The sequence below is a fragment of the Erinaceus europaeus genome, chromosome 8, assembly GCF_950295315.1.
Source record: "Erinaceus europaeus chromosome 8, mEriEur2.1, whole genome shotgun sequence".
In the NCBI taxonomy this organism is placed as follows: Eukaryota; Metazoa; Chordata; class Mammalia; order Eulipotyphla; family Erinaceidae; genus Erinaceus; species Erinaceus europaeus.
Window position 1 is genome coordinate 22067555 of NC_080169.1, and position 9473 is coordinate 22077027.

Consider the following 9473-nt stretch of genomic DNA (forward strand, 5'->3'; position numbering starts at 1 on the left):
TGCCTCTCTCTTTCCCTAGTAAGGTGTGTCTCTGGGGAAGCTGAGCTCCAGGACACATTGGTGGGGTCTTCAATCCAGGGAAGCCTGGCCAGCATCCTGGTGGCATCTGGAACCTGGTGATTGAAAAGAGAGTTAACCTATGAAGCCAAACAATTTGTTGAGCAATCATGGATCCCAAGCTTGGAATAGTGGAGAGGAAGTGTTAGGGAGGTACTCACTGCAAACTCTAGTGTACTTCTGCTTTCAGGTATATATTTTGCAGTAGTTTATGGATACGTGTGCACATAAGCTCTCTCTCACAGAAATTGGTGTATATCTAGGTTATGGGACTTTGTTAGAAAGTGAACCACCTGAGATGAAATTAGAGTGTACTATAAAAGGAAAGGTCTCACCCGAGTAATGAAGCTGAAGGGTTGTCATTCCACACGTGAAGTCTCTGGACACAGTCTGAGGTGAAGCATGTTGAGGTGGCAATCGTTGCGTTGGTTAGGTTGTGATCGGCGGATGAAATATTATTTGGTTTGGATTGGGAGATGCATACGGGAAAGTGGGCCCTATCCAAGGGTTCCAGGACTGGGGGAAGTAGGGGCTCTATAGTGGAGATGTGAGGTTCCTGCTGTCTTAGGGTTCAAAAAGACAATCGATAGTTAATGTTATCATCACATTATTTGTTAATTGGGTTAACTTTGAAAAGTCCCTTTGTTATGGTTTGCTGTACAGTATCCAGTATCTTGTATATAGCTGTGCTATTGGATGCTTCTAATCTACTTGGTCTAGGCTTTTGAGAGAGTCCGCATATCAAATACACAGCCTATATATTAAAAAGATTCAGTTTGTCTTTTGAGAAACTTTGAGACATACAATTGATTTCCCCCTCTCATATTAATTAACTACTGATTTATATGTCTACATTTTGCTAGGAGTGTACATAAACACCATTCCTACCACCAAAGGACTGTGACCCATCCCTCCCGCCCACTCTCACCCCCCACTGGCCCAGGAAGCTGCATGTCTACCCCTCACCACTGGGTTTTTACTTTGGTGCCCTACTTACAATTTGATCAGGTCCTGCTTTTAGTTTCCCTTTCAGATCTTCTTAGTCAGCTTCTGTTGATGAGTGGGATCATCCCATACTCATCTTTATCTTTCTGACTTAGTTCACTTAAAATAATTCCTTCTAGCTCTGTCCAAGATGGGTCAGAGAAAGTGGGTTCATTGTTTTTGATAGCTGCGTAGTATTCCATTGTGTATATATACCACAGCTTTCTCAGCCACTCATCTGTTGTTGGGCACCTGGGTTGCTTCCAGGTTTTAGCTATTATGAATTGTGCTGCTATGAACATAGGAGTACACACCTCTTTTTGGTTGGGTGTTATGGAGTCCTTGGGGTATAAGCCCAGGAGAGGAATTACTGGATCATATGGAAGGTCCATGTCTAGCCTTCTGAGAGTTTTCCAGACTGCTCTCCACAGAGGCTGCACCGGTTTACATTCCCACCAGCAATGTAAAAGGGTTCCTCTGTCCCCACATCCTCTCCATCATTTGTTGCTGCTGTCCTTTTTGATGTATGCCATTCTTACAGGAGTGAGGTGGTATCTTAGTGTTGTCTTAATTTGCATTTCTCTGACAATCAGTGACCTAGAGCAGTTTTTCATATGTTTCTTAGCCTTTTGGATCTCCTCTGAGGTGAATGTTTTGTTCATTTCCTCAGCCCATTTTTGGATGGAGTCATTTGCTTTTTTGGTGCTAAGTTTGCTGAGCTCTTTATATATTTTGGTGATTAGTTTCTTGTCTGATGTCTGGCATGTGAAAATCTTCTCCCATTCTGTGAGGGGTCTCTCTGTTTGTTTAATAGTTTCTTTGGATGTGCAGAAGCTTTTCAATTTGATGTAGTCCCATTGGTTTGTTTCTGCTTTAGTCTTCCTTGCAATTGGGTTTGATTCATCAAAGATGTCCTTGAGGTGTATGTAGAAAAGTGTTTTACCAATGTTTTCCTCTAAGTATTTGATTGTTTCTGGTCTGACATCTAGGTCTTTGATCCATTTGGAGTTGATTTTTGTTTCTGGTTTGATAAAGTGGTTCAATTTCATTCTTCTGCATGTTTCAACCCAGTTTTCCCAGCACCATTTATTGAAGAGAGCCTCCTTTTTCCATTTAATACTTTGGGCCCCCTTATCAAAGATTAGATGCCTATAGGTGTTGGGATTTACTTGTGGGCTTTCAATTCTGTTCCACTGGTCTGTTTGCCTATTTTTGTTCCAGTACCATGCTGTTTTGATGATGATGGCTTTATAATATAGTTTAAGGTCTGGGAGTGTGATGCCTCCATTTCTGTTTCTTTTCCTTAAGATGGTTTTGGCAATTCTAGGTGTTTTCAGGTTCCAGATAAATGACTGTAGTGTTTGTTCTATTCTCTTAAAGAAGCTTGGTGGAACTTTGATGGGTATTGCATTAAATTTGTATATGGCTCTGGGGAGAATATTCATTTTGATGATATTTATTCTTCCAATCCATGAGCATGGGATATCTTTCCATTTCTTGGTATCAGTTTCTATCTCCTTGAGTAGCGACTCATAGTTTTCAGTATACAAGTCTTTCACTTCTTTGGTCAACTTTATTCCTAGGTATTTGATTGATTTTGCTGAAACAGTAAATGGGAGTGATTTCTGGATGTCTTCTTCTTCAGATTTAGTGTTTGCATAAAGAAATGCCACTGATTTTTGTACATTGATTTTGTAGCCTGATACCTTGCTATATTGCCTAATAACTTCCAGTAATTTTCTACTGGATTCTTTAGGTCTTTCTATGTATACTATCATATCATCTGCAAATAGTGAGAGCTTGACTTCTTCCCTTCCAATCTGTATCCCTTTGATTTCTTTCTCTTGCCTGATTGCTATGGCAAGAACTTCCAATACTATGTTGAAGAGTAACGGTGACAGTGGACAGCCCTGTCTAGTCCCCGATCTGAGGGGGAATGCTTTCAGCTTCTGTCCATTGAGTATGATGTTGGCTGTAGGTTTGCTATATATAGACTCCACTATCTTGAGGAATTTCCCATCTATTCCCATTTTTTGTAGAGTTTTGAGCATGAATGTGTGTTGGATTTTGTCAAAGGCTTTCTCTGCATCTACTGAGATAATCATGTGGTTTTTGGCTTTGCTTTTATTGATGTGGTGAATGACATTGATGGACTTACGGATGTTGAACCAGCCTTGCATTCCTGGGATGAATCCCACTTGGTCATGATGAACAATCTTTTTGATGTGTTGCTGTATCCGGTTGGCCAAGATCTTGTTTAATATTTTGGCATCTATGTTCATCAGAGATATTGGTCTGTAGTTTTCCTTTTTTGTTCTGTCCCTATCAGCTTTTGGTATCAGGGTGATGTTGGCTTCATAAAAGGTGGAAGGGAGTATTCCTGTTTCTTCAATCTTATGGAATAGCTTAAGAAGTATGGGTATTAAATGTTTCCTGGAAGTTTTGTAGAATTCGTTTGTGAAGCCATCTGGTCCAGGACTTTTGTTGTTGGGGAGATTCTTAATAACGGTTTCAATTTCTTTGTCTGTGATTGGTGCATTTAGATTTTGTAGTTCTTCTTGGTTCAGTTTTGGAAGTGCATAGGTTTCTAGGAATTGTTCCATTTCTTCCAGATTCTGTAGCTTGGTGGCATATAGTTCTTTATAGAAGTTTCGCAGAATTCTCTGGATTTCTGTGGTGTCAGTTGTGATATCTCCTGCATCGTTTACAATTCTATTAATTTGAGTCTTCTCTCTTTTTTGTTTGGTGAGTCTGGCTAGGGGTTTGTCAATTTTGTTTAATCTTTCAAAGAACCAACATTTGGCTTCATTGATCTTTTGTATGGCTCTTTTATTTTCGATGTTGTTTATTTCTGCTCTAACTTTAGTGATTTCTGTCCTTCTGGTTGCTTTAGGGTTCCTTTGTTCCTCTTCCTCTAAGTCCTTGAGGTGTGCAGTAAGGTCGTTCATTTGGGCTTCTTCTTGGTGTTTAATATGTGATTGTATGGCTATAAGTTTCCCTCTCAGTACTGCTTTAGCTGTGTCCCAAATATTTTGATAGGTTGTGTCTTCATTTTCATTAGTTTCCAGGAACATTTGAATTTCCCGTTTGAGTGAGTCTCTGACCCAGTGGTTCTTAAGGAGCATGTTGTTTAGTTTCCAAATTCTATGTCTTTTAATAATTTTCCATTTGTTATTAAATGTTAGTTTTACTCCACTGTGGTCTGAGAAGATACTTGGGATGATTTCAATGCTCTTGAATTTATTGATGCTGTCTTTGTGGCCTAACATGTGGTCTATCCTTGAGTATGTGTTATGTGGATTTGAAAAGAAGGTGTATTCCAGTTTTTTGGGGTGGAGGAGTCTGAAAATGTCCAAGAGGTCTAGTCTGTCAATCTCTTCATTCAATTCTCTTGTATCTTTATTGGTTCTCTGCTTTGTTGATCTTTATAAGTGTGAGAGTGGGGTATTGAAGTCTCCCACTATTATTGTATTACTATTGATGTATTTTTGAAATTCTTTCAGTAGATGCTTAATGTATTTAGATGGTCCCTCGTTGGGTGCATAGATGTTAATAATTGTTAAGTCTTCTTGGCTGATTGATCCTCTAATCATTATGTAATGTCCTTGCCTATCTTTTATTACTTTATTTAATTTAAAATCTACCGTGTCTGAGATGAGAATGGCTATTCCTGCCCTTTTTTGTGGACCGTTAGCCTGTATGATAGTTTTCCATCCTTTCACTTTAAGTCTGTGTTTATCTTGTTGTGACAGATGGGATTCTTGCAAGCAGCATATGGTTGGGTTATGTTTTCTGATCCACCCCCCCACCCTGTGCCTTTTGATGGGTGAGTTTAAGCCATTGACATTTATTGATATTATGGATTTAATGTATTGTAGTGCCATTGTTCTAAAAAAATTTGTTTACTCTGATATATTGCAAGTATTATAGTGATGTTCTTGTTTATAAGAGGTCTTTTAGTACCTCTTTCAGGGCTGGCTTGGTGATGGTTGCCTCCTTTAACTGTTGTTTGTCTAAGAAGGTTTTGATCCCTCCATCTAGCTTGAATGAAAGTCTAGCAGGATATATTACCCTTGGTTGAAACCCTTTTTCATTCAGGGCTCGATAGATATCTTGCCACTCCCTTCTGGCTTTTAGAGTTTGAGTGGAGAAGTCTGCAGATAATCTTATGGGTTTTCCCTTGTATGTGACTTTTTGTTTCTCTCTTGCAGCCTTTAGGATCCTTTCTTTATCCTTACTTCTTCTCATTGTGACTATGATGTGTCTTGGTGTCTTCAGGTCTGGGTTGATTCTGTTTGGTACTCTCTGGGCCTCTTGCACCTTGATATCCTTTCTGTTATTCAGGTCTGGGAAGTTTTCTTGTATTATTTCCTCTAGAATGTTTGCTTCCCCTTCCTCTCTTTCTTCCTCTGGCAGGCCAATTATACGAATGTTACTTCTTTTGATATCATCCCATATGTCTCTGTTGTTGTTTTCAGTGTCTCTCAATCTCTTTTTAAGCTCTTTCACCTCTTTCTTAGTTTTCTCTAACTCATCCTCTGTCTGACTAATTCTGTTTTCTGCTTCTGTTAGTCTGCTTTCCCTTGCCTCAGCTTCTTTCTTCATTACAGCTATTTCAGCTTTCAGTTCTCTAATTGCCTCAAGATAATCAGTATTTTCCTTGGGGGTCTCAACTGTTGTTTCCCTAATACTGCCATTCCTTTCCTCCAAAGTTGTTTTCATTTCTGTGATTAATAAGTTTATTATTGCTTGCATACTTTTCTTATCTATGGTTACTTCTGGCTGATTTGTAGTTTCTTCTGGGCTCTTGTCTTCATTCATTGGAGTAGCAGTTTTATTTGTTTTTAATCTACCCATTTTTTTTTATTTATGTGTTTCTCTTTTTTTTATGCTCTGTTGTTCCTCAGTTGTTGTGTCTTGAGTACAAGTAACACTGTACTAAATACCTTTATGACAATTGCACTCACCAACCTCCGGAATTACAGTAGCAACTGAAGTAAGTATTGAAGTAGTTTAATCGTTACCAGTTAGCCAAACAATTTCTCCAGTCCGTGAAAAAAATAGTAACCAAATCCCAGTGAAGAAAGAGAAGAGAAAGAGAGGATAGCAAGAATAGGCAGTTATGCAAATCTACTATCCACTGTATATTCTAGGGGTAACAAGAGGGGAAAGGGAACTAGAGCAGAGATATACGCATAGAGAGTCCACTCTGAGTCAGATTTATTCCCCCCCAAAATTCACAAATTCAGAAAGGCAATGAAGAAGAAGAAGCGTATGGCAAGATTAAAAAAAAAGAGAGAGAGAGAGAGAGAGAGACAAGAGAGAGAAAAGGGAGAAGATAAGAAAAAGAGTTGTAATTAAAGAGCAGTGCAAGAAACTTCCCAAATGTGTATCAGTGAATTAAAAAAAAAAACAAAAACACCCTGTTTGGTGGTATGGGGTATCCTGCTAGGAGCTGGTCCCCAGGGACTGCTTATGGGGGGGGGGAGGATGTATGCTTGAAAATTAAAAGGAAGAAAAAAGAATTTTTTTCCCCTACTCTAATTCTTAACCCAAATTAAGTTATAGTCACCGCCTTGGTGTCACCGCTATGGCCCCTTATTGGCTGGCCTGCTAAAGGCAGAAAATCCTATTGTTTCCATGAGATGTGTCCGGAGCTCAGCGGCTAGCAGCTTCTCAGTCTGCCATCTTCCGGGAAACCCCCCCCCTCCAGACTTTTTTAAAGGATTTCTCGAAAGTGAAAACTAGCTCCAAGTCCTTTGATCCAATGAGAGCTATACTCAAGAAGTCTTTGGATCCGCCCTCAGGGTCACGGTGGTCCCTGGAGAGTCCCAAGAGAAAGCCCCCGAGCTAAAGTGCTCTCTCCGGGTCCTCTGCCCGCCGCCCAGCAGCGCTCTGCAACCAGCGGAGGAGCCACTTTCCCGGTTGGAGGACAATGCCCGGCGCACTCGCCTTGCCCGCCGCCGCCTGGGAAGTCTGGAGCCCCGCTAGTCTGTATCACCTTTACTCTAATACTTAACCCAAATTAAATTATAATCACCTCTTTGGTGTCACCCCTTATTGACAGGCCTGCTAAAGGCAGAAAATCCTACCGTTTCCAGAAGAAGTGATCAGAGAACACGCTGTTAGCAGCTTCTCAGTCCGCCATCTTCCCCTCCCTCCATCTCTTCTTGACAGATACTTTTAAGAAAACCTCCAAAACTTAAGCCTCAGCAAGTATGTTTCTAGATTTGTTAAAATAAAGATGGTTATACCTCATGTCTATTTAAAAGGCAGTATAAGTATAGTCAGTAATAGTAAAATCAAGGCAATTGGCCTATCAACTTAAGCAATTAAAGAAAAAAGCACAGTGAATTTTCTATGTCCTCATTAGTCAGAGGAAAAAAAGAAAGGTATGAATGAATGATTTTGTCTCTCTCTCTCTCTCTCTCTCTCTCTCTCTCTGTGGCAAATATAAAGTCAATCCCAGGTGGTTCACTTACTAACAAAGTCCCAAAACCTAGATATAGACAAGGTTCCAGGAGATAGAGCATATGTTTCACATGTATCCATAAACTAGGGCAAATATATACTTGAAAGCAGTAGTACACTAGAGTTTGCAGTGAGTACCCCCCAACACTTCATCTCCACTATTCCAACCTTTGGGTCTATGATTCTTCAACAATTTGTTTGGCTTTGTATGTTAACTCTTCTCAGCCACCAGGTTCCAGATGCCATCAGGATGCCAGTCAGGCTTCCCTGGACTGAAGACCCCACCAATGTGTCCTGGAGCTCCACTTCCCCACAGTCTAGGAAAAGAGAGGGAAAGAGAGAGGCACTAGGGAAAGAGAGAGGCAGACTGGGAGTATGGATCGACCAGTCAATGCCCATGTTCAGTGGGGAAGCAATTATAGAAGCCAGACCTCCCACCTTCTGCAACCCACAACGATGCTGGGTCCATGCTCCCAGAGGAATAGAGAATGGGAAAGCTATTGGGGAGGGGATGCGATACGGAGATTGGGTGGCAGGAATTGTGTGGAGTTGTAACCCCCCATCCTATGATTTTGTTGATGTCTCCTTTCTTAAATAAATTAATTAATTAAAAAAAATATATATATATATATATATATAAAGTCAACAACAAGAATTAAGTTTATACTTTCCTAACTTTAGCTTCCTGATCATTAAAATGGGGCTAGTAATATTTCACAGTGTGCTTGCAGCCAGAATGAAATATTAGATGTTATACAGTATCTGATGTATAGAAATCCGCCAGACACCAGAAGTCCTAGGTATCTGCTCAGCAGAAAGAAACAGTGTGTACTTACCACCTACTTTTTTTTAAAAAGAGTTTTCTGGAAAAATAATGGTTTCTTGCAAGCATAATCATCTCTTAACTACCACCTTTATCACATCACCTATATGAAAGACACTAAGACATGCTAAGATTTGGGCTTTGTAGTTAAATCCAAATTCAAACTGATTCTGCTTCATTCAATTCACTGACCTTGAACAAGGAACTTTTCTCTTAGTAGCTTTATCTGTTGTTTTTTGTTTTTTGTTTTTGCCTCCAGGGTTATTGTTGGGGTTTGGTGCCTGCATTACAAATCCACTGCTCCTGGAGACTATTTTTTCCTGTTTTGTTGTCCTACTTGTTTATTGTTTTGTTGTTATTGCTGTCATTGTTGTTGAATAGGACAAAGAGAAATCAATAGAGGAAGGGAAGACAGTTAATAAACGAGTTAATAAACCAGTTGACCCTCTGAGGCTCTTCCCAGAGCTGAGTAAGTCTGGGGGCCTTTATCCTTTAACACTTCCTTCCTTCCTCTCCAAACACTACACCCTCCTCACTCAGAGCCACCCTAGATCTCCCAGGGGGCTGCTCAGACCTCAGTCACCAGTGGCCAGGGAAACGGGGGACCCAGAGTGATCTGAAAAGCCTGTTATGTAGACCTCTGGAAAATATGAGCCTGCTCTACATACTTTGGAGAGAAGATAATGCTTAATGATTCTATCTTGATGTTTGTTTATTTATTTATTTATTTTTGTTTATAAAATGGAAAAACTGACAAGACCATAGGATAAGAGGGGTACAATTCCACATAATTCCCACCACTAGAACAATATATATATATATATATATATATATATATATATATTTTTTTTTTTTTTTTGCCTCCAGGGTTATTGCTGGGGCTAGGTGCCTGCACTACAAATCCACTGCTCCTGGAGGCCATTTTTTCCCCTTTGTTGCCCTTGTTGTTTATTGCTGTTGTTGTTACTATTATTGTTGCTATCGCTGTCATTGTTGTTGGACAGGACAGAGAGAAATGGAGAGAGGAGGGGAAGACAGAGAGGGGGAGAGAAGGATAGACACCTGCAGACCTGCTTCACCGCTTGTGAAATGAAGCCCCTGCAGGTGGGGAGCCGGGGGCTCGAACCGGGGATCCTTA